This window comes from Mustela nivalis (genome assembly GCF_964662115.1).
Source record: "Mustela nivalis genome assembly, contig: HAP1_SCAFFOLD_1597, whole genome shotgun sequence".
Lineage (NCBI taxonomy): Eukaryota > Metazoa > Chordata > Mammalia > Carnivora > Mustelidae > Mustela > Mustela nivalis.
In genome coordinates, this window is record NW_028135067.1 from 58,379 (window position 1) to 83,048 (window position 24,670).

The following is a 24,670-nucleotide window of genomic DNA, read 5'->3' on the forward strand; positions in this document are numbered from 1 at the left end:
AAACCCAAAATCAAAACCCTTAGAAATCTGCTGTAGGGAGAGATATCCCTTTCTGAAAGGTGAACTGAAAATGAAATAGCAGAATTCTGGGAGAGGCATTGTGGTCTCCCAGGATCCAAAGAGTCATGGAGTGAATGGGGATGTCTTAAGTAGTAGAATGCCCCAGTTGTGGAGCAGGGAAGCAGGTTAGAGTCTGCGAGCTCAAAAGGGGTTCTCAGCTTGGGTAATCATAAAGCTCAAGATGGTATGGTTGGTAATTACTCTTTTTTTGAGCAGGCTGAAAAATAATGGAACCTGTTCCTGTGAGAAAACAACATTCTGTGGGATGTTGGCATCCCAGAAAAGATATTAGGACAGCACCCAGACATGATTCAGTGGAGAAAGATCCCAATAGTAACATAGACCAGAAAGAAATAATCTACAGATACATTGACTTTCATGTAATACAATGCAACTCAATTCATATATTTCAATAATTACTCTGAATGTAAAAGGGTTAAATTCTCCAATTAAAAGACAAAGGAATCAGTCTGGATAAAAAAGCAAGATCCATCCATATGCTGTCTAGAACAGAGTCATTTTAGACCAAAAGACACCTGCAGACTGAAAATGAGGGGTTGTAGAACAATTTACCATGCTAATATACCTCAATAGAAACCTGGGATAATATTCTCATGTCAGGAAAATTTGACTTTAAAACAAAGACTGCAGTAAGAGATGAATAGGGACATGATATCATACATAAAGTATTTACCCAACAAGAATGGCAGACCATTATAAATATTTATTTTCTTAATTTGGGTGCAGCCAATTATATCAAACATATACTAACTAATGTAAAAAAAAGAAAACCAAATTGATAACACATTAATAGTATTGGATTTCAACACCCCTCTCACAGCTATGGACAGACCATCTAAATAGAAGGCCAGTAAGGAAATAAGGGCTTTAATGACACAGTGGACTGGGTGGACTTCACAAATATATGAGAGCATTCCATTCCAAAGGAAAGGAACACTCATTCTTCTCAAGTGAATATGGAACATTCTCCAGGATAGATCATATGTTGGGTCACAAATCAGATCTCAACTGGTACAAACAGATTGCCATAATTCCCTTCATATTTTAAGACCACAATGCTATGAAATTTGAACTCGATCACAAGAGGAAATTTAGAAGGAACCGAAACACCTGGAGGTTAAATAGCATCCCACTAAGCAATGAATTGGTCAACCAGGGAATTCAAGAAGTATTAAACTAATTCATCAAAACAAATGAAAAAGAAAACAGAACTGTTCAATACCATAGGGATACAGCAAAACCATCATAAGAGGGAAGTGCATTGCAATAGGATCTTCTCTCAAAAAAACAAACAAACAAACAAACAAACAAAAACAGAAAAATCTCAAATACACAAGCTTCCCTTAAACCTAAACGACCTGGAGTCAGAACACTGAATAAAGCCTAAACCAAGAATGTGCATAGGAATAATACAGATTAGAGAAGAAATCCATGAAATAGAAACCAGAAGAATAGTAAAAAAAAAAAATGTAATTAGAAGCTTGTTCTTTGAAAAAATTAATAAGTTCAATAAACCTTTGGCTAGACTTATATAAACTGAAAGAGAGGAAGACCCAAATTAATAAAATGGAAAGGAAATAGAGGCAATTATTAGAACTTATTATCATCAACTATATGGTAACAAATTAGGCAATTTGGAAGAAATAGATGCATTCTTGGAAATTTATAAACTACCAAAACTGAAACAAGAAGAAATAGATAATCTGAACATATTCATAACCAGCAAGGTAATTGAAGCAGAAATCAAGCCTCCCCCAAAACCAAGAGCTCAGGGATGGATGGCTTCCCAGGGGAATTCTATCAAACATTTAAAGAAGAAATAATAACAATTCTACTGAAGTTGGTTAAAAAATTTGAAATGGAAGGAACACTTCCAAACTTGTTCTATGAGGCCAGCATTACTTTGCTCCATAAACCAGACAAAAAGCCCACTGAAAAAGAGAAATACAGATCAATACTTCTGATTAACATGGCTGTCAACATACTCATCAAGATATTGGTCAATAGGATCTTACAGTATATTTAAAGAACTATTCACCACGACCAGGTGGGACTTATTCCTGGGATGGAAGAATTTGTCAACATTCACAAATCAAACAATGTGATACATCACATTAATAAAAGTAAAGCAAGAACCATATAATCCTCTCAAATGATGCAGAAAAAGCATTTGACAACATCCACATCCTGTCTATAAAACTTTACACAGTGTAGAGATAGGAGGAACATACCTCAATAGCACAAACCCATATATGAAAATCCCACAGTGGATATCTTTCTCAATTGTGAAAAAGTGAGAGCTTTTCCCCTAAGGTCTGGGATATAACTGAAATGCCTACTCTCACTACTGTTGTTCACTGCAGTATTGGAAGTTCTAGATTCATCAACCAGACAACAAATGAAATAAAAATTCATTCAAATTGGTAAAGAAGAAGTCAAATTCTCACTCTTCTTACATGATTTAATATTTAATGTGGAAAACCCAAATACTTCACCTGAACATTGCTAGAACTCTGACAGCTATTCAGCTACATAATAGGATACAAAAACAATGCACAGAAATCAGTTTCATTTTTATACACTAGTTATGAGACTGAAGAAAAGTAAATTAAGGAATCAATCCCATTTTCAATTGCATCAAAATCATAACATAAATAGGAATAAATTTAACCAAAGAGTTAAAGATCTGTACTCTAAAAACTACAGAAAAACTTATGAAAGAAATTGAGGTAGACATGAAGAGACAGAAAAACATTCCATCTTCATGGAATATTCATGAATATTCATGATATTCATAATATTCATATTATTATTTAATATTCATGAAAATGACTGTGCTTCCCATGAGAATCTACACATTCAACGCAACCACTATCAAAATATCATTTACATTTTTCAGAGAGCTGGAACAAGTAATCCTAAAATTTTAATGGAACATTTTGAAAAGATGCAATTCTCCAGAGTAATGTTGAAAGTGAAAACCAAAAGTGGAGACATCAAGATGTCTAACTTCAAGCTATATTACAAAGTTGTGAGCAACAAGACAGCATGGTACTGGCACAAAAACAGACACATAGTTCAGTGGAGCAGAATAGAGAACCCAGTAATTGACTCTCAAGTCTATGGCCAGCTAATCTATGACAAAATAGGAAATACTATCTAATGGAAACAGAACAGTCTCTTCAATAAATGGTCCTGGAAAAACTAGACGGGCATATGCAGAAGAATGTTACTGGAATAATTTCTTACATCATGTGCAAAAATAAACTCAAATCTATGGATGAACTAAATGTGAGACAGGAATCCAGCAAAACCCTAATTGAGAATACAGGAAGGACCTCTTCAAGGTCAGCTGCAGCAACTTCTTGCAGGACACAGCTCTAAAAACAAATGGAACAAAAGCTAAAATAAACTACTGGGACTTCATCAATATGAAAAACTAGTGCACAGCAAAGAAAACAGTTAACAGAAATAAAAGATAACCCACATGGGCAGCTGGGTGGCTCAGTTAGTTAAGCAACTGCCTTTAGCTCAGATCATGATCATGGAATCAAATCCCACATTGGACTGTCAGCTCAGTGGGGAGCCTGCTTCTCCCTCTGCCTGCTTCTCTCCATGTTTTTGCTCATTTGCTCTTTCTCTCTGACAAGTAAATAAATGAAATCTTAAAAAAAAGGTAATCTACAGAATGTGAGATGATATTTGCAAATGACTTATCAGATAAAGGACTTGTATCCAAGATCTATAAAGAAGTTATCAAACTCAACACCCAATCAAGAAAGAACTCAGTCAAGAAACGGGAAGAAGGCATGAATAGAGATTTCTTCAAAGAAGACATAAAAGTAGCCACCAAACACCTGAAAAAATGCTCCACTTCACTCAGCATCAGAGTAATTGAAATCCAAATCACAATGAGATAGCACCTCACACCAGTTGGTATGGCTAAAATAAAGAAGACTTGAAACAACAAATGTTTGCATGGATGTGGAGAAAACATTACCTTCTTACACTGTTGGAGGAAATTCAAGCTTGTATAGCCACTCTAGAAAACAGTATGGAGGACAAGAAGTTAAAAACAGAGCTACCCTATGACCCAGCAATTGCATTACTGTGTATTTACAAGAATACAAATGTAGTGAAACAAAGGGGCAGCTTTATCCTAATGTTAGTAAGTGCAATGTCCGTGCACCTGGCTGGTTCTGTCCTGGGATTGAGCCCTACATTGGGTTCCCTGCTCAGCGGGAAGCCTGCTTCTCCGTCTCCCACTCCCCTTACTTGTGTTCCCTCTCTTGTTGGGTCTCTCTCAAATAAATAAATACAATATATATTTTTTTAGAAAGCAGCAATGTCCACAATAGTCAAACTGTGGATGAAGCTGAGATGTCCTTCAGTGGATGAATGGATAAAGAATATTTGGTAATATATATACACAGTGAAATATTACCCCAGTCATCAGAAAGGATCATACTTACCATTTACATCAACAAGAATGAGATTGTTGATTATTGTGCTAAATGAAATAATTCAATTGGAAAAAGACAATTATATGGTTTTACTCATATGTGGAAAATAAGAAAGAGTGTAGACGATCATAAGGAAGGAAGTGAAAATTGATTGGGAAGAAATTAGAGAGGGAGACAGACCATGCAATACTTAACTCTAGTAAACAAACTGAATGCTGCTGGAAGGGATGTTGGTCACAGAATTTGGTAACCAGGTGATGTGCATTGAGGACAGCACATGATATGAGAACTAGGTGTCATAAGGAACTGATTAATAATTGAAAACTACATCTGAAACTAATGGAATACTATTTCTTGGCTAAATAAATTTAAATAAAAAATAAAAACAAAAAAGTAAAATTAAAAAAAAGTAAAAATAAACTAGTAAAAAAAGGAAAATTAAAGGAAAATAAAGTAAAAAAGAAAGTAAAATAAAAGTGGGCCATTGTTAATTCTTTCCCAAGTAAAAAGTCTAGTTAATTCAGTTACTGGAAGCCAAGAAAAATACAAGAATATTTGTTATTACCTGAAATGAAATTCCATTGTTAAGCATCTTTTAAAACATTATTGCTTCAAAAGGAGTAATATAATTGTTTTCATTATTTAGTTTATTGAGTAAAAATTATTTCATAATGTGTGTATATGTGTTTTGCAACCGAATGGAAAATTTGAAAGCAAGTCATCTATAAAATAAATCAAAGATAACTCTCATATTTGTGATATTTTCAGAATTTCTGTTTTATTAAACTAACACATTCCATCGAATTATTAAGTCTGTTGGCCAATATAATTAAAATTAGGAAATACATTAATATCTACAGACATATAATTTCTGTAAATTTACCGGTTAAAGTATATAAATACATTATTCATAAAACTTTAGAGACACAGTGATACTGGAACAAACTGAATAAATATATTTGATTCTTTAACCACCGAATTGACCTTTAACACACTTGCTAAATATTTAAAGAAATTAGTTGAACACCTTCCCAACCTTATCTTACATCTATTTTGGGCTATTAGTAACTTAACCTGTATTGTCCAAGTCTTAGTGGGCATTCCCAAGTGAATATAAAAGAAAAGAACAACCAACGAATAGAACCAAACATAACTAAGCAAAACAAATGCAATAGATTAAATCTCCAGGTAAAGAAGGCATAGAATCATTGTTGGTGCTGTCTTTCTTGGAGGTACCTAAAATATTATGTGTAGAGGTGAAAGATTAATATGTATACTTGTTTGGAAAATATTTACTCATAAAATGATTTGTTCATATGAGTATGATTGAACGACTGTCAGCTAACCAAGTCTGTGAAAGTTTGTGGCCAAGGTTTGTGAAAGTGCAGAGATAATACAAGGTACTCCAGTAATATTATTTTCTTATTTTCAATCATGATACAAGTGCTTAAGATAATTTTATGTGTAATTTAATACTTGGTTTGTAATAAACAATAGGTACATCTCGTTAACCAGAGAACTCAATTTTATTTGAGTGAAATAGGGTTAAGCAATGTAAATGATTTATATTAGAGTACATACCCTTAAAATTAAAAAAAAAAAAATTGATTGGCTGCTTGAGCACTTGTTCATTTTTTAAGTTACTGAGTTTTGTTTTGTTATTGAAACTTAAAATGTTTATACAATTCTGAGAATTAGTCTGGATGTGAAAGACTGCGAAATGATTTTGAAACAAAGTAAAACTGATAATAAAAGCTACTACTGATATTATCTATGAACTAATGCTCTGGATTTATTATGAACACTACATGAGCCTACACCTAACTATAACGTATTCTGGAATATAATTGATAATGATTATAATACTCAGTGATAAAATCTATGAGAAATAATATGTTAAAATGGTACTCCAAATATAAGAATATTTTTTTGGTGATACTTGAACCAAGAATTTATGGGAAAAAAATTTGGACAAACAATATTCATTAGAGAATGTAGTGTTTATTTTATGCACGGCCAATGATGCATCTTCTGGAAATGGGGAAGGAGCCTAGTCAAGAATGTTATAAAACATGGTGTTGAATTGAGATTAGAGAGTGTGCTTGTCATGATGAGCACTGGGTAATGTATGGAAGTTTTGAGTCACTATACTGTACACATAAGACTAATTTAACACTTTATGTAAACTATTCTGAAATTTTAAAATTACAATACTAAAATAAAAGCTTTAGTAACATGAATTATATTCTTCAGATGTGAAGATGTTTTCATGAAAGTGTGTGATGTTGTCATATAGGTGTTGATCACATTGCATTAATTCCTCTGGTAGTATTTGTTGCAGTTGTATTGAAATTATTCTACACTTTAAATTAATAAGTTTAGGAAATAAATGACATAATCTATGTAATATAGATGACTTGAAATGGAGTTTGAGGTTGACCGAGTGACTACACTTTTTAAAATACCAGCAGAAATTGTAGAGTACAAAATAGACAGATAACGTGTTTTGGGAGCTGCTTTAAAAACATGCTCTCTGGATGGGAAATGAGATGAGCATTCTAATGGAATATGTTTTGGATATCCTCAAGTGATATCCAAAGTTAAAGAAAACTAACACTTAAGGGTCAAAATCCTCAATCAGTTTGTGGAGGACAATTATCTTTCCTTTTTCTTTACCTTTCTTTTTTTTTTTTTTTCTTTTTCCATAAAAGAAAAATGCTTACATGGCCCCCATGGAATTTTTTTTTACGATTTTATTTATTTATTTGACAAAGAGAGACCAAGCAAGAGAGAGAACACAAGCAGGGAGAGTGGGAGCGGGGGAAGCAAGCTCACCACTGAGCAGGGAGCCCAATGTGGGGCTAGATCCCAGGACACTTGGATCATGATTTGAGCAAAAGGCAAAGTTTAAGGACTGAGACACCCAGGTTCCCCCAGAGCCCCTGCCATCTTAATGTTGCTTCTTTCTTGCTTTTTACCAAGCATACATTCACTCTTTTTAATTAAAGCCTAGACATTACTTGTCTAGATTTTATATAAAAATAGACATCAGAATACAGGTGTTTCCTTTAAAAAAAATTCTGTTATGCCAATCTCCTTTTCAAAAGACTTACTTCATTGCTGTTCATGCCAACCCCCCAAAATATGAAAAGATTTCCACTTTAAAAAATTATGAAAGTTGAAATTGACATTCAGGGTGTGTTTGGCAGCAAGCCATCACAAAAGCAACATGCATGCAGAGCAATGAATGTGACACCTACAAGGTACTTCCCTAAGTACTACATTAAAATTCTCAGCATCCACCCTACATGGCTTTGAACTGTGTGCATGAGCTTCTGTTTACATAATTTATTTTAAACTCCCATCAGCAAAATATGTTCTAAGGTATCTGAAAAGCCCAGGAGTGGTTATTTTTTGAGTTCAGTAAAGTGAACAATTTTTCATAAAAAATAGTGATATTTGTTTCTTCAGTTCATGCACTTTCAGCATATGGAAGCTTTTAGTCAAGTGCTCTACTTTCAGAGATCAAGGAAAACCTGTATGTAGTAAAGGTTAAAAAAAAAAAAAGGTCTAATGGCAGGTGTAAATTTAGTTTTGGTAATCTATTTGGTTGTTTTAAACACAAACTAAGGGAAAATGATCCATTTATGTTTGTAACAGCGGCATTTATTTATATTTTACTTTCATACACATGAGCACATTTCCAGTGAAAAAACAATAATATCTGAACTAAGTACCTTGCAGAGTTTTAGTGAAGAACATATGAAAAGAATTAAAAATTTTATCATATGGATGTAGTGGATGAAAACTGAAGTGAAAATAAAACATTGTGATGACAATGATAATGATAAGTTGCTGAAAATTACAGCTACTCTTCAGTGATAATTTATAGCAAAATATTCAGTACATTTTTATTATGTCTTATCTCAAAGATGATTTGTAATACCCATGTTTCTTTATATTTGTTCTACATACAATGTACAGGTTCTAATAGTTAATTTTTTTAGTGCAATTTCTTATTTCTTTTAAGTAGATGAGATAGAATTACATATAGCTTTAAACCTACTTTCTCCAGTGCACAGGTAGAATAAACAAAAATAAACCCATTCTCACTGAAAAACATATTTTGAAAGACAATTCCTTGCTTATCTATTAATACTATTTCACCAATGTGGAAATTTATGGAATTATATGGATTAGAAACACACACACATGCATCTACACAAATATACACTGTGTTCCAGATCTCCTTATACTCTAAAATTGTATAGTTCTTTTAAAAAGTGAACATACACATTGCTTGAAAATTAAATGCTATTATCAAAGTTCCGAATTCACTAAAGTAATGAGAGCTATATACTCTTTGTCTGTTCAGTAGAATCCGTTGGAAAACAATAAATAGATGTGAAATCTCATGTAGAAATCCAGGAAAAAATATTGTGGATATTTATCCTTATCTAGAACACATAGGACCCTCTTCTGAATCATCTGATTCTGATTCTACAAAAACCATTTAAAATGCTGTAATTTTACATAACTTAGAGTTATGCACAATAATTTTATTAAAAATAATTATTATTGTAGACATTCACACTAATATATGATCAGCCAGTTTTTTGTTTTTTTTCTTTCCAGAATTAAGATTCACTTTATGTAGTTAATGCATTCAAAGCCCTCCTGGAAAAGCTGACCCAGTAACTTGGTTTACTCATTTTTCAGGCTTCTAGGTCAATAAAGAAAGTCCTTGGGGCAGATAGAGAATTTTAGACTATTACTAAGATCTTGAGAAAGAGTAATGAATTCAGATTTTTGTGAAACCTGGTGGAAAGTGTTTTGTGCATTATTCTCTTAGAATTCTAATCTGAGATTTCTTATATCTCTCCCATGAAAGCCAAATTCAGGAGGCATCTTAGGTAAATCCAGATCTTTTCTGCACCTATGTAAATGATCAGCCTTGTTGTGTGATCATGAATGATTTTCCTTGTGAATACATTTGATCAAAAGTGTAGAACATATAGGGCATCAAAATTCATGCTTCAGTGGAAAATTCTGTATTATCTAGGTTGAGAGGACATTTTCCAACTCTATCACTATATCACTTCCGGACTTGAATAACTCACTCCATAAATCTATGATTTTGTTTATCTTTTTAATAATGAGAAATACTTTTAAAAAGAATATGTTAAAAAATTTATTAATCAGTAAAATGAGGCTTTTTCAATATTTAACATTATACTCTAAATATAAACATGGGGGAAAAGGTGTGCAAACACATTGATGCACATTGAATTCAAGAGACAGAAATATGTAATTCATATGGAACTTTGGCAGTATTTGAAAGATTTCACTCATTATTTAGAATATGGACAGCTACAATACAAATTACACAAGAGATAATGAGGGTGTACCTTTGCAAGCAAAATCTCCTAGGTTGGGCTCCTGGGTGGCTCAGTCGGTTAAGCTGCCTCAAAGGCTAGGGACCTAATAAATATGGACATTGGTAATATATGAGATCTAGAGTTCAGAATGAACTTTCAAGGTTCAGAATGACAATTCTCAAGGTTCAGCTGGGCTTGAAAAAGGCATGGAAGATATTAGAGACACCCTCTTGGGAGATATAAAAGCCCTTTTTGAAGAAATAAAAGAACTAAAATCTAACCAAGTTGAAATTTTAAAAAAGGCTATTAATGAGGTGCAATAAAAAATGGAGACTCTCACTGCTAGGATAAATGAGGCAGAAGAAAGAATTAGTGATATAGAAGACCAAATGACAGAGAATAAAGAAGCTGAGCAAAAGAGGGACAAACAGCAACTGGACCACAAAGGAATAATTTGAGAGCTAAGTGTCACCATAATATGAAACAACATTAGAATAATTGGGATTCAAGAAGAAGAAAGAGAGAGGGGAGCAGAAGGTATACTGGAGAGAGTTATTGTAGAGAATTTTCCTAATATGGCAAAGAGAACAAGCATCAAAATCTAGGAGGTGCAGAGAACACCCTTCAAAATCACTAAGAATAGGTCCACACCCCATCAACTAATAGTAAAATTTACAAGTCTTAGTGACAAAGAGAAAATCCTGAAAGCAGCCTGGGAAAAGAAGTCTGTAAAATACAATGGTAAAAATATTAGATTGGCAGCAGACTTAATCACAGAGACCTGGCAGGCCAGAAAGAGCTGGCATGATATATTCAGAGTACTAAACGAGAAAAACATGCAGCCAAGAATACCATATCCAGCTGGGCTATCATTGAAAATAGAAGGAGAGATAAAAAGCTTCCTGGACAAACAAAAACTGAAAGAATTTGCAAACACCAAACCAGCTCTACAAGAAATATTGAAAGGGGTCCTCTAAGCAAAGAGAAAGCCTAAAAGTAGTAGATCAGAAAGAAAGAGAGACAATATACAGTAACAGTCACCTTACAGGCAATACAATGACACTAAATTCATATCTCTCCATAGTTACCCTGAATGTTAATGGGCTAAATGCCCCAATCAAAAAGCACAGGGTATCAGAATAAAAAAAAAAAACATCTATGTGCTGCTTACAAGAAAATCATTTGAAACCCAAAAACCCCTCCAGATTTAAAGTGAGAGGGTGTAAAAGAATTTACCATGCTAATGGAAATCAGAAGAAAGCAGAGGTGGCAATCCTTATATCAGATCAATTAGATTTTAAGCCAAAGACTATAATAAGAGATGAAGAAGGACACAATATCATACTCAAAGGATCTGTCCAACAAGAAGATCTAACAATTTTAAATATCTATGCCCCCAATGTGGGAGCAGCCAACTATATAAACCAATTAATAACAAAATCAAAGAAACACGTTAATAATAATAATATAATAGGGGACTTTAACACTCCCCTCACTGGAATGAACAGATCATCCAAGCAAAAGTTCAACAAGGAAATAAAGGCCTTAAATGATACACTGGACCAGATGAACATCACAGATATATTCAGAACATTTCATCCCAAAGCAACAGAATACACATTCTTCTCTAGTGCACATGAAATGTTATCCAAAATAGATAATATCCCTGGTCCTAAATCAGGTCTAAACTGGTATAAAAAGATTGGGATCATTCCCTGCATATTTTCTGACCACAATGCTCTGAAGCTAGAACTCAATCACAAGAGGAAATTTGTAAAGAACCCAAATACATGGAGAATAAACAGCATCCTTCTAAAGAATGAATGGGTCTAACAAGGACATAAAAGAAGAATTTAAAAAAATTATGGAAAGAAATTATAATGAGAACACAAGAGTTAAAATCTGTGGGACACAGCAAAGGCAGTCCTAAGAGGAAAATGTATAGTGGTACAAGCCTTTCTCAAGAAACAAGAAAGGTCTCAGGTACACAACCTAACCCAACACCTAAAGGAGCTGGAGAAAGAACAGGAAAGAAACCTGAAACCCAGGAGGAGAAGAGAAATCATAAATATCAGAGCAGAAATCAATACAATAGAAACAAACAAACAAACAAAAGCAATAGAACAAATCAATGAAACTAGGAGCTGGTTCTTTGAAAGAATTAATAAGATTGATAAACCTCTGCCCAGACTTATCAAAAAAAGAGAGAGAGAGAGAGAGAGAAAGGACCCAAATAAATAATATCATGAATGAAAGAGGATAGATCACAACTAACACCAAAGAAATACAAACAATTACAAGAACATACTATGAGTAACTCTGCCAACAAATTTGACAATCTGGAAGAAATGAATGCATTCCTAGAGACATATAAACTACCCCAACTGAACCAGGAAGAAATGGAAAGCCTGAACGACCCATAACCAGTAAGAAGATTGAAACAGTCATCAAAAATTTCCAAACAAAATCCAGGGCCAGACAGCTTCCTGGGGGAATTCTACCAAACATTTAAAGAAGAACTAATTCCTATTCTCCTGAAACTGTTCCAAAAAATATAAACGGAAGGAAAAAATTCCAAACTCATTTTATGAGGCCAGCATCACCTTGATCCCAAAACCAGACAAGGATCCCATCAAAAAAGAGAACTACAGACCAATATCCTTGATGAACACAGATGCAAAAATTCTCACCAATATACTAGCCAATAGGATTCAACAGTACATTAAAGAAATCACTCACCAAGACTAAGTGGCATTTATTCCAGGGTTGCAAGGTTGGTTAAACATCCGCAAATCAATCAATGTGATACAACACATTCATAAAAGAAAGAACAAGAACCATATGATACTCTCAATAGATACTGAAAAAGCATTTGACAAAGTACAACATCCCTTCCTTATCAAAACTCTTCAAAGTGTAGAGATAGAGGGCACATACCTCAATATCATCAAAGCCATTTATGAAAAACCCACCTCAAATATCATTCTCAATGGAGAAAAACTGAAAGCTTTTCCGCTAAGGTCAGGAACACGACAGGAATGTCCATTATCACCACTGCTATTTAACATAGTACTAGAAGTCCTAGCCTCAGAAATCAGAAAACAAAAGGAAATTAAAGGCATACAAATTGGCAAAGAAGCAGTCAAACTATCACTCTTCACAGATGATATGATACTATATGTGGAAAACCCAAAAGACTCCACTCCAAAACTGCTAGAACTTGTACGGGAATTTAGTAAAGTCTCAGGATATAAAACCAATGCACAGAAATCAGTTGCATTTCTCTACACCAACAGCAAAATGGAAGAAAGAGAAATCCATCAAATTCCTTGAAGAGAACACAGGCAGCAACCTCTTTGACCTCAGCAGCAGCAACATCTTCCTAGGAACATCTCCAAAGGCAAGGGAAGCAAGGGCAAAAATGAACTATTAGGATTTTATCAAGATCAAAAGTTTTTGCACAGCAAAGGAAACAGTTAACAAAACCAAAAGAAAACTGACAGAATGGGAGAAGATATTTGCAAATTACATATCAGATAAAGGGCTAGTGTCCAAAATCTATAAAGAACTTAGCAAACTCAACACCCACAGAAGCAATAATCCAATCAAGAAATGGGCAGAAGACATGAACAGACATTTCTGCAAAGAGGACATACAAATGGCCAACATCACATGGAAAAGAGCTCCATATCACTCGGCATCAGGGAAATAGAGATCAAAACCACAATGAGCTACCACCTCACACCAGTGAGAATGGCTAAAATTAACAAGTCAGGAAATAAGAGATTCTGTTGAGGATGTGGAGAAAGGGGAATTCCCCTACACTGTTGGTGGTAATGCAAGCTGGCACAACTACTCTGGAACACAACATGGAGGTTCCTCAAACTGTTGAAAGTATAACTACCCTATGACCCAGCAATAGCACTACTGAGTATTTACCCTAAAGATACAAACTTAGTGATCCGAAGGGGCACGTGCACCCGAGTGTTTATAGCAGCAATGTCCACATTAGCCAAACTATGGAAAGAACCTAGATATCCATCAACAGATGAATGGATAAATAAGAGGTGGTATGTATACACAATAGAATACTATGCAGCCATCAAAAGAAATGAAATCTTGCCATGTGCGATGACGTGGATGGAACCAGAGGGTTCATGTTTAGTGAAATAAGTCAAGAGGAGAAAGACAACTATCATATGATCTCCCTGATATGAGGAAGTGGAGATGCAACATGGGGGGTTAAGGGGGTAGGAGAAGAATAAATAGAACAAGATATGACTGGGAGGGAGACAAACCATAAGTGACTCAATCTCACAAAACAAACTGAGGGTTGCTGGGGGAAGGGGGGTTGTGAGAAGGGAGGTGGCGTTATGGACATTGGGGAGGGTATGTGCTATGGTGAGTGCTGTGAAGTGTGTAAACCTGGCGATACATAGACCTGTACTACTGGGGATAAAAATATATGTTTATAAAAAATAAAAAATTAAAAACAAAACAAAACAAAAATAACACTAAAAAAAGAGATTAATTGGATTAAGCAAATAATACAGGGCTATATGTACAGGTGCCTTTCACATAATAAAACACTAAATAATGCTAAATAAAAAAAAATTACAATGCCATCCAAAGCCATAATAACTTGAAAATAATCTTAAGAAGATTAATTTTAAGATTAATCTTAACAATAATCTTGGAGGAGACAAGATGGCAGGGAAATAGGAGGCGCCCTTTCAACCTGTACCCTAAAGTGAGCTGATTACCTTCCAAAGAACTCCGATCACCCACAAAATCAGCCTGAGATCAGAATTCTACATGTCTGGATCTCTACAGGGGAAAAAAACACCATTGGGCAGGTAAAGCAGAGTGGGAATGTCAGACTGATATCGGAAGATAAACAAAAGGGGGAGGGAGCCACCATAGGTGACCCGTTGGAACGTAATATCCCAAAATGAGAGTGTCTGGCGCCTGGGGACCAGCATTAACTCGGAAGTCTGGTAGAAAGCACTCAAAAAGAGCAAAGGATCACCAGGGGGAAATTGGGGGAATCGGGGTGTTAGGGTAGGGGCTTAAGTCCTCAGACACAGGACAGCCACCCTAGGCACAGAACCAGAGAGAATGCAGCAGAGAAACCAGGTCTAGGTCCCTGAACCACCATCGAGCTTGAGAGTCCACCCAGCTCCCATGAGGGGCTGGGAGCCTCACCAGCCAACAGAAGCACAGCCTTTTTGCAGTCCCCATGCGAGCGCCCTGACGTGCCATCAGAGACTGAGTCGTGCTCTGTGCCCTCCCCTGAGATAGGTGCACACAAACGCCAGCCAGGTGCTCTCAGACCTGAGAGAACAGGCACTCCAAGCACAGGCCAGTGGAGAAAATCTCAGTGTGATTATGGCTTGGAACTTCTCTGGCAGTCTGGAGCTGCCCAGATAGCTGCCTTTGACTTGGTTTTGGGTAAAAGCAAAAAATCCTGAGTCCCTAGGGACCGCAACTGGGAACCTGATCTGCCAGCAGCCAAGGGGGGATTTATTTGTGCTCTGCAGCTAGACTGAGACTTCTCTCTGAGAGGGAGGTCAGGGTGCAGTTTGCTTTCCTCTAAACCAATAAAAACCATCAAAAGTGGTCAAGGCAAGAGAGAAAAACAAAAGTGAACAAATATAAAAATCTCCAGAGAATGAAAGCCTGAAGAAAACAGTTTCCTTGGACCCCACTCACTTGAAGGGAAAGGGAGGACTTAACTGAGAGAACATTATTGAATGAAAACCTATGTGGCAGGCCCCTCCCCCAGAAAAACCAACCAGGAAAGGGAAAAAAAAAATGACAAGAGAACAACCAACACTACATCTTAGGAGAATTTTTATAATTAATTCTATCCCAATATTCTGACTCATTTTTGTTATATAGTTAATATTTTATTATTACATAGATAATTTTTAACCTATTTACCATCACAGTGAGATGTCCAGTACATCAAATTCCATAATAACCTTCTAACCTGAACTTTTTGATACATTCATCTGTGATTTCCTTTTGCATTTCTATTCTTTAAATTTTAGTTTAGTTTAGTCTAATTTATTCCTTTTTTAAATTTTTGTTTTCGAATATTCATATAGAATTAAACTTCAAGGTAATCCCCTTTCCCCAATCACTGCAACCCCTATAGGAAAACCAATTCCTAATCCCACCTTATCTTAGGGAAGTTGAGTCCTTTAACAAACGTATCAAGATACATACAGGAAGAATGAAAACAAACTTCCTAACCCACACTGAGAATTTACAACCACTCTCCCAACTTTTTCTTTCACCAGTGTTTCTGTGTTTTTGTCTTTGTCCTGATAGTATATAAATCATACACTTGGGGATTTTTTTGACGAGGTTCTTCCTTTATTTGTGTGTGTGTGTATATATATACATATATATATACACACATATGAATTTTCATATATATATGAAAATTATGTATATATGATTTTTTTTCTCTTGTCATATAATTTTATCAGTCTTTTTGTTTGTCTGTGTCTGTTTGTATACTTCATAAATCTTACCTTGGGGCCCATTTGGGCTGAACCTTCTCTTTTAGCTCACTGTATTTGTCCCTCTGTCTCTTTTCTTTTCTTTTTTTTTTCTTTTTCCTCTCATTTGGGTGGGGAACCCTGATTGCTCAGAAGCATTCCAGGGTTCAACTTGACTGCACTACAGTCGATACACCCAGCTACACTAGTTCAGCCATCTCTCACCAAAATGACTAGGAGGAGGAATGCCCAACAGAAGAAAAATACAGAGGATGGACCTTCTGCAACAGAGCTAAAGGCTATCAACATAGTTAATATGTCAGAAAGAGAATTCAGGCTAACAATTATCCAGGCAATAGCTGTTGAGAAAGCCATGGGTGACCAAACGGAATTGATTAGGGCCTAACTGAAAACAACCAGAGATCATGATTTTAATATTAGGGAAGAGCTGAAAGCTACCAGGGATGACCTTCACAATGCTCTCAATAATTTACAATCTAATCTAAATTCTCTCAACGCTAGAGTAACTGAGACAGAAGATAGAATTAGTGATCTGGAGGACAAACAGACAGAGAGAAAGAATCAGGAGGAATCCTGGAACAAACAGCTTAGAAGTCATGAAAAGAGAATCAGGGAAATAAATGATGCCATAAAATGTTCCAACGTCAAAATTATTGGAATCCCTGAAGGGGAGGAGAAAGAAAGAATTCTAGAAGATATAGTGGAAAAAGTTCTTCATGAACATTTTCCAAATCACGCAAATGGAATCAGTGTTCATGTACTAGAGGCCAAAAGGTATCCCCCCAAGTTTAGAGATTCCCAAAGGTCCTCAAGACACCTAATAGTAAGAATAAAGAATTATTATTGTAGGCATAACCTCTTTAAAGTATCTAGGACAAAGAAGATCCTTACATACAGAGGAAAGCCCATCAGAATAACTTCAGACCTGACCACAGAGACCTGGCAAGCCAGAAAGGGCTGGCAAGATATATTCAGGGCACTAAATTAGAAGAACATGCAGCCAAGAATACTTTATTCTGCAAGACTGACATTCAGAATGGATGGAGAGATAAAGAGTTCCAAGACCAGCAAGGCTTAAAAGACTATGCAACAAGCCAGCCAGCACTGCAGGAAATATTAAGGGGGAGTTTATAAAAGAGGAAAAATACTAAGAATAACATTGAGCAGAGATACAGAGAAAATCTACAGAAATAAAGACTTCAAAGGTAACATGATGTCAATAAAAACGTATCTCTCCATAATCACTCTCAATGTGAAGTGCCTAAATGCGCCCATAAAATGGCACAAGTTTGCAGATTGGATAAAACGACAGGACCCATCCACATGTTGTCTACAAGAGACCCATTTTGAACCTAAAGTTACACCCAGACTGAAAGTGAAGGGATGGAGAAGCACCTTCCATGCCAGTGGGCCTCAAAAGAAGGCTGGTGTAGCGACTCTCATATCAGATAAATCTCTTCCAGCTGAAATGCCGAGTGAATCCTGGGGCTCATTTTCTTTTGTTTGCTGGTTTTCCTTTTCACAGGGCTCACAAATGTGTGTTCCTTTTCAATGTTTTCAAGAGTTAGATATTGATAGTTAGGTAGATAGATTTTTTTTTTCTTTTCCAATTCCCCATGTGTTTATGGTTGGTTTCTTTCCTTTAACAAGGTTTGCATTAGACTTCTAGGGGTGCTATAACAACATACCACAAGCTTAGTGGCTGAAACTACAGCAGTGGACAGTGTCACCGTTCTAGAGGCTCAATGTTGTTAGGCCATCCTCCTTTTTTTAGGTATTAAGGAAGGATATGTTCCAGGCCCCTGTCTAAGCTTGTAGTATTGCCCTGTCTATGGACTTCTTCACATGGCCTTCTCTCTCAGTGCATATCTGTGTATCCCATGTTGCCCTTCTGAGAAGGACACAAGTTCTCCTGAATTAGGGACCCAACCTACTCAAATATGACCTTATCCTAGCTCTTTACAGCTCCAGGGATTCTATTTCCAAATAAGGTCATGCTCGCAGGTGCTGGGGTTTAGAACTGGGATAGTTTATATGCATACACACACACGCACATGCACACACACACACACATATGTGTGCATATGTGTATGAAATATATAAATATAAATATATATATATATATATATGTTCCTTTTAAATTTTTTTTTCTAATAATACATTTTTGTGAGGAATCTCAGTCTTCCTTCTTTCCTTACAAGGCTATTCACATTCTTTTGGTGCCTACTGAACCATTCGACCACCCTGACCTCCTCCATCTTCATGAAAGTTTTTTTTACCTAATGTTGTGTGCCATCGTTTTTAAAAACAGTTGGCATGTTTTTGGAGTTTACAGGTTTCTTGGCATTGTGTATCTGTATATAGGCTGATGAAGTTGACTTTCATCCTGCTCTTTCCTTCTGAATTTGTTTCTTTTTGGGAAAGTAAATTCTCTAGTGTTTTAAAAGAGGGACCTATAAAAGCTAAATGGTTCTTCTTTGTAAGTCTACATTCCTTTTACTCATGGGGTATGTACTTTAAGCGGCCAGAGATTTGGAGGCTGACAGCACTTATCAGCATTTCAAAGACATACAGAAAACAAATGTATCTTTAGAAAGGGATGTAAAAAGGGATGAAGCAAACCAATTGCAAGACAATGGACAAAAATGGAGGGGCTCAGTCATCTCATGAAATGTCAATGGTTTCTATATTCTAATGAAAAGATTAAATGTGTTAGATTGTATCCATACCCACATAGACACATAATGGTGTGCTGCTTCAATGAGATACAGAATCAGCTCACCAAGGCAGAAACAAAATTCGGGGCTATTGAACACCTAAAATTGAACAAGTATTCTAAAAACCTAGAAGGGGACGTCCAAACGAGTATAAGAAGTGATGGAGGAAACATGGAAGGTATAACAATGGGATAAAATGAGTGCAAACTGTAAGGAAAGATATTCTATGAGAATGTACAAAGTATTAGGATCAGGAAGTGAATAAATCAAAGTCATCGGATATAAGTTAAAAATTAAGAAAAATACATTGGAGTTCTGTGAAATATAAACAAAGTTTGAATCCTATTGAGGAGAGCACCAAACCGAGGACTTCATCTACCCAAAGACTTTATACAGTCTCTACACAACAAGTCTCCACCCAGAAAACCATCAAAGATGACTAAGGGGTATTTAGGATCTAAATCAATGGGATGTCCAATATGTTAAAATGCTATCTATGTTCGTAGAACAGGTTCATAGAATGGATGATGTAAAGTTTCACTTGACCCCACCTTGATCAAGAGATTCAATGCAATCCCAGTTTCCTATCTGGCAAGTGCCTGTGTTCTTGGAGAAGCCAATTCTATTTCCACGGAAATGAAAAGGACTAGTTCTTCCCCAGCAAATGGGAAGAATGAATTGAGAGCAAGGGTGAGGTAGAAAGAGAGTGAGAGGAGAAACTGATGGGATTGGGTGTATTACAAAAGGACTATTGAAATGATCAGAGGAAACAGATAACCCCAAAAGGGCCGATTTTGACAAAGTGGTGATAAAGGACGTGAATATCCACTTTGAACAGAAGAGCCTAAAACGCTATTACAGACTGAGGCAGCCTAAATACGAAAGAGGATATCAGAAGTTTTTTGGAACATACAACAGGAAAACAGTTTTAGTATCTGGGGGAGGTGGCAGAGATTAGGGAGAGGTAAGTCTCTCCCTTACCAAGTTCCCCTGAAGTTCACTTCCAACCCACAAAGAAAGCCTCCTCATTGTTCCCATCTGTGTATAATGAAGTGGTATGAGCAAAATGCTATAACAACAAAATCGGGAAACACAAGAAAGGTTTGGAAGTTGGACTCTACTCATTCAAAGTTTCAAAAAATAAAATCTTGCCCACCACATGACAGGACTAAAACTAGGAAAGGCTCTATTGAGCTAAGGAACTGTATACAAATCTAGATAGGATAACTAGGAATCAAGAAAGAAAGGTAGGTCCCTTTAAAACCATGAAAATACTGGAACAGAAATATCCCAAGGAGAAAGCCATCAGCCAATAATCACATGAAAAGATTCCTAACTTCCTCAGTGATTACAAAAGAGCAAAGGAAAACACAATGTGTTAGTGTTAACAACACACAGAAAGCAGCCCCCAAAAAATGTTGCTTAATCAAATGGATTAAATAGTGAAAAACTGATTTAATCATGGAGTGGGGCACCTGGGTGGCTCCATTGGGAAGCATCTGCTTTCTGCTGGACAGATGCTGTCCTTTGATGCCCTAGAGCCATAAGGGGCAGGGAGGGCCAGGTATGGAACAAAGGCAACCCGCACACTGCTACCTTCCAAAAGCTGATGTTTTCTCTTTGGGGAGGAAAGACCAGGACAAGGACCTGGCTCAGATTCAATTTTCCCTTCTTCCTTCTGTCCTGTACACTGCATCTGTCCCTGCCCTTGTAGATCTCCTCTCCAAAACTACCTTCTCTTGCCTCCTGCTCACACAATCACCTCCTAGTAAAGTTGTCCCCATTTTTGATATGAAGGAATATAGGCTCAAGGTGTGAGCAGCTCTCTGGTAACAGCCAACCCAGGGGCCTGATGTTTGTGGAACCCAGGACAGGGTGAGCAGGGTCTGAGCAGATAAGCACAGGATGTTTCAAGTGCTAGGATTACACACAAGCAACCCATATCCCACTTACATTTAAGTTACCTGGACTCTACCAGCCTTCACACTGGCTCCCAAAAGCAGCACCCTCAAATTAGCTCATACATCATCCAGCTTATGGATTCAAGCCTCTCCTTTACCAAGTTCCCCTGAATTTCACTTTCAACCCACAAAGGAAGCCTCCTCATTGTTCCCATCTGGGTATAATGAGGTGGTATGAGCAAAATGCTATAACTGAGCTCAGCCCAGGAGCCACAGCTCTAGACTCTACCGCTACAAAGTCAGTTGGAGTCCATTGGAGACACCAGGTCACTGGAGCCAGCCCGGAATCTCATCTTCCAACTCCATTCTGGCCCCCAGTGTCCAATTTATCAGAAAGTCAGCACTGACCCTTGGAAGTGGTTCCAAGACCCTGAAGTCTCCAAGGTGCAACTATTCCCACCTCTCTCACACTGTGCCTTACTCTGTGCAAACACCCATACACATAAAGCTCCCAATGTGAATCCCACATATCTACCCAACTCCTGCAGTACTTCTTTGGTCATAATGGAGCCCACCATCTTGGCATCTCATACCATTTTGCCTCCCGCCCTGACCCAAAACCTCCTGACCCAGAGACAGGGAATGGTCTCATGCCTCTGGCCTCACTCTAGCCTGCTTCTTTGGTCTTGTCATATTTGTTCTTCCAAGGACTGCCTCACATAGGAACCTGTCATGGAGAAACACCTATTGTTTGGGCCATGGTCTGAAGTCATAACATCAGGTGGAAACCTCAAATTTAGCACAAATCTACTGAATTTGTCTCCCCCAATTGCCTTATGAAGAAATACCTATGTACAGACATAATGCTTCTCTATTCCTTCCAATCAGAACGGTACTGTCCTCAACTGCTCTGCTTCGGTTATACAGATCAGTATGTCCAAAACTGTTGATGGGAACAGGCAGGTTATGCTCAGAGGAAGCTCTGTATATGCCCCCAACATATTCTTAGAGCCATGGAGACCCCAGAGTCAGGAGAATGTGATGACTCATAAAGGACAGTAGTGACTCTAAGACAGGCTGCTCATTATGCTCACCCAGGGGTTGTTCTTATAAATTAGCTATACAGAAATAATAATTTTAAATGGTTTATTTACCTAATATTCAAATTCATAGCACACCACCACTCTGCTAGATGATCACACACTTCCCAACTCCCCTTCTGTTCCATAGTGGGTGGGTGCCCATACATTAACCCTTGGGCACTGCGTGTAAGGCAGAAACATCCAGGAAGACCTTCATTTGAATAAAGAAACTCTCCAACTCATGGAGCTGAGCCTGCCTCTCACTGCACTGCTTGGCTTCTTGCTTTAAGGCCTCCACCTGTCTTTTGAGGATGTAACACTACTCCTTCAACTGGAGGATCTCAGCCAAAGACTCCACAGTGTTCAGGGCCTTGATCTCCTCTACAACTTCCTCCCATCACCCCTCTTCATTTCCTGACATAATTTTTTTTTTGGCTTTGAAATTTAGAAACAAATTTTATTTAAGATCTTAAATACAATTCCTAAAATATCAACTTCTCTAGAAAACCATGGCTACACAATAATGCATTGCCTCTATCAAGTTAGAACGTGCATTAGACTCAAATACAAAAACCATGAAACAAATCACCATCCTTCAACAATCTGTGCAAAGATATAATGCCTAAGGAACAACATAGATGAACTTGCAGAGGATTGACTGTTTTACTTCAAGCACCATTTAAAAAAAAAAAGAGAGAGAGAGAGCACAAATGCATGGGTTTTCTAGTATAGATATTAAGTTGAACCTTTGGCACTAGGCATCAGGGCATTTTGTCACGTAGCATTAACACATATTAGAAAATTGTGTAGTGTCAAAGGGATAGAACCACCAGCTTTCAAGCAATGTTGTCAACTAGGCAATAAAATGTTCTACTGAATGTTTCTTCTTTGTCTAATTACTGTGTACACTGGTAGCAACTTTGAAATGAGAAAAGGAGCTTGCACTCCTTTCATGTTCTGTTTAGAACAAAACAGAAAACAAATTGAAACATAAGCCATGTTATACATTAACAGTTTTAAAGAACATCAATTATACAAGAAAAAGACTAAGAACAAAAAGAGTGTTTACAGATACCAGATGTAACAGTGAGTGGTCAGTAGACCCTCACAGGGCTTTGCGGTGGTACTCAGCCGAAGCCACTTTGTAATCACTGGCAGTAACCGGAGATGCGACATTCTTTGCCAGATATTTTAGGAAAAGATGCAATAGCCTAACAATAATGCAAGGCTCTTCTCATCAAGGGGCGTATATGCCAACATAGCTCTGATTCTTACAAATAATCTCAGTAGGTGTGGGGCTCCATAAACCTGGGACATTGGTGCATCAGGGTGAGCCAAGAGGATTTCTGCATACTGGGGCCTCTCAAATTTGTAGAGCAGCTGAATGCCCAACATCACATTGAAATATTCTTTTATTCCTGACACAAGTTCATTAATTGTGTATTCCTTGTTACCAACATTTTCCTGCGACTTTTTGCAATTTGCATGCTCTTCCAGAATGGCATCTACATTTTTCTTAGCAGCGAGTTGAAAGAGCTGCTTCTGCCTGGTAACTAAGTTCCAGTCCTCAACAAGCCATGGTTTTAATTCTTCAGGAATCTTCACTTTAACTTCCATTATATTCTTAAAGGCCTCCTCACTTTCAACAGTGGGATCAGCCCGGGCCCTTTTCTTCCGAGGTGGCTGGGGTGCATCGCTGGTACTGCCACCATCTCCATTTCCAGGAGTCTTCTGCTTGTTCTTTCTTGTCTTCCTCACAGATCCTGAAGGGGGGTTCTCTGCAGAGCGACCTCCCCCATCGGCCCTGGGGGAGCCAGTTCCAGATTCTTCTGCTGTGGACCAGCAGCCTTCTTTCCTGAGGAAGCCCCTCTCATTTTACTTCTCTGCATATTGCTTCTCGCTCTTTTCTTAAAGTTGTCTTCTTCGGCAGATTTTTGTCCATGAGTTTGAGAACCCTGCTTTCTGGAACTCATTCAACCCTGTTTTTATTCCAATCAATAATCCTCTCCCTTCTTTCCCTTCCAAGAACTCCTAGTGTTTTCCCAGATGGAACCCCCTAGATTTCCTGGAATGGTCTGGAAGGATGAGGTTGGGGACACAACCTAGTTTCTGTAATCAGGGATGGTTCTGCAATCAGGATCAGATCTTCTGATCCTTACAATACAGCAAACTTAGTTTTTCTGATGATGGCCTGAAACGGGAATCCAGTTCTTTCCAGCAGCCAATGTGTGATCACTGCTGTTCCTCCAACCCCGATAGTCCTGACATATGTTTTAATAAAAAAAAAAGTCTTCAAACCACTGTTCCATCTCCTAGGGCATGGTGTAGTTTTCTTCTGAGGAGAACTTCCCCAAAAATGAATAATACATAGATAGCAGGCCACAAGGACATGGCGCTGATGTGAATCCAAAGTACGAAGGGACTCAAATTCACACTTCTCTGCAGTGTTGAAAAGGACACAGTCATAGAGTTTTGGGACAAGTTGGTGTCCCAGCGGCTTCTTAGCCCAGTGTTATCC

At 37.2% G+C, this 24,670-nt stretch overlaps 2 pseudogenes across 2 annotated transcripts in view; one reads left to right on the forward strand and one right to left on the reverse strand.

Moving 5' to 3' along the window:
- The window catches only part of LOC309857948 (mortality factor 4-like protein 2 pseudogene), a 45,156-nt pseudogene extending 21,852 nt beyond the window's left edge, over positions 1 to 23,304 (forward strand). Inside the window, exon 2 of the transcript in view lies at positions 23,244 to 23,304. The product of the transcript in view is annotated as a mortality factor 4-like protein 2 pseudogene (transcript). The remainder of the gene's footprint in view (positions 1 to 23,243) is intronic.
- Positions 1 to 24,408, reverse strand: part of LOC309857947 (mortality factor 4-like protein 2 pseudogene) — a 45,147-nt pseudogene extending 20,739 nt beyond the window's left edge. Inside the window, exon 1 of the transcript XR_014316599.1 lies at positions 23,228 to 24,408. The product of XR_014316599.1 is annotated as a mortality factor 4-like protein 2 pseudogene (transcript). The remainder of the gene's footprint in view (positions 1 to 23,227) is intronic.
- Between the last annotated feature and the right edge of the window lie 262 nt (positions 24,409 to 24,670).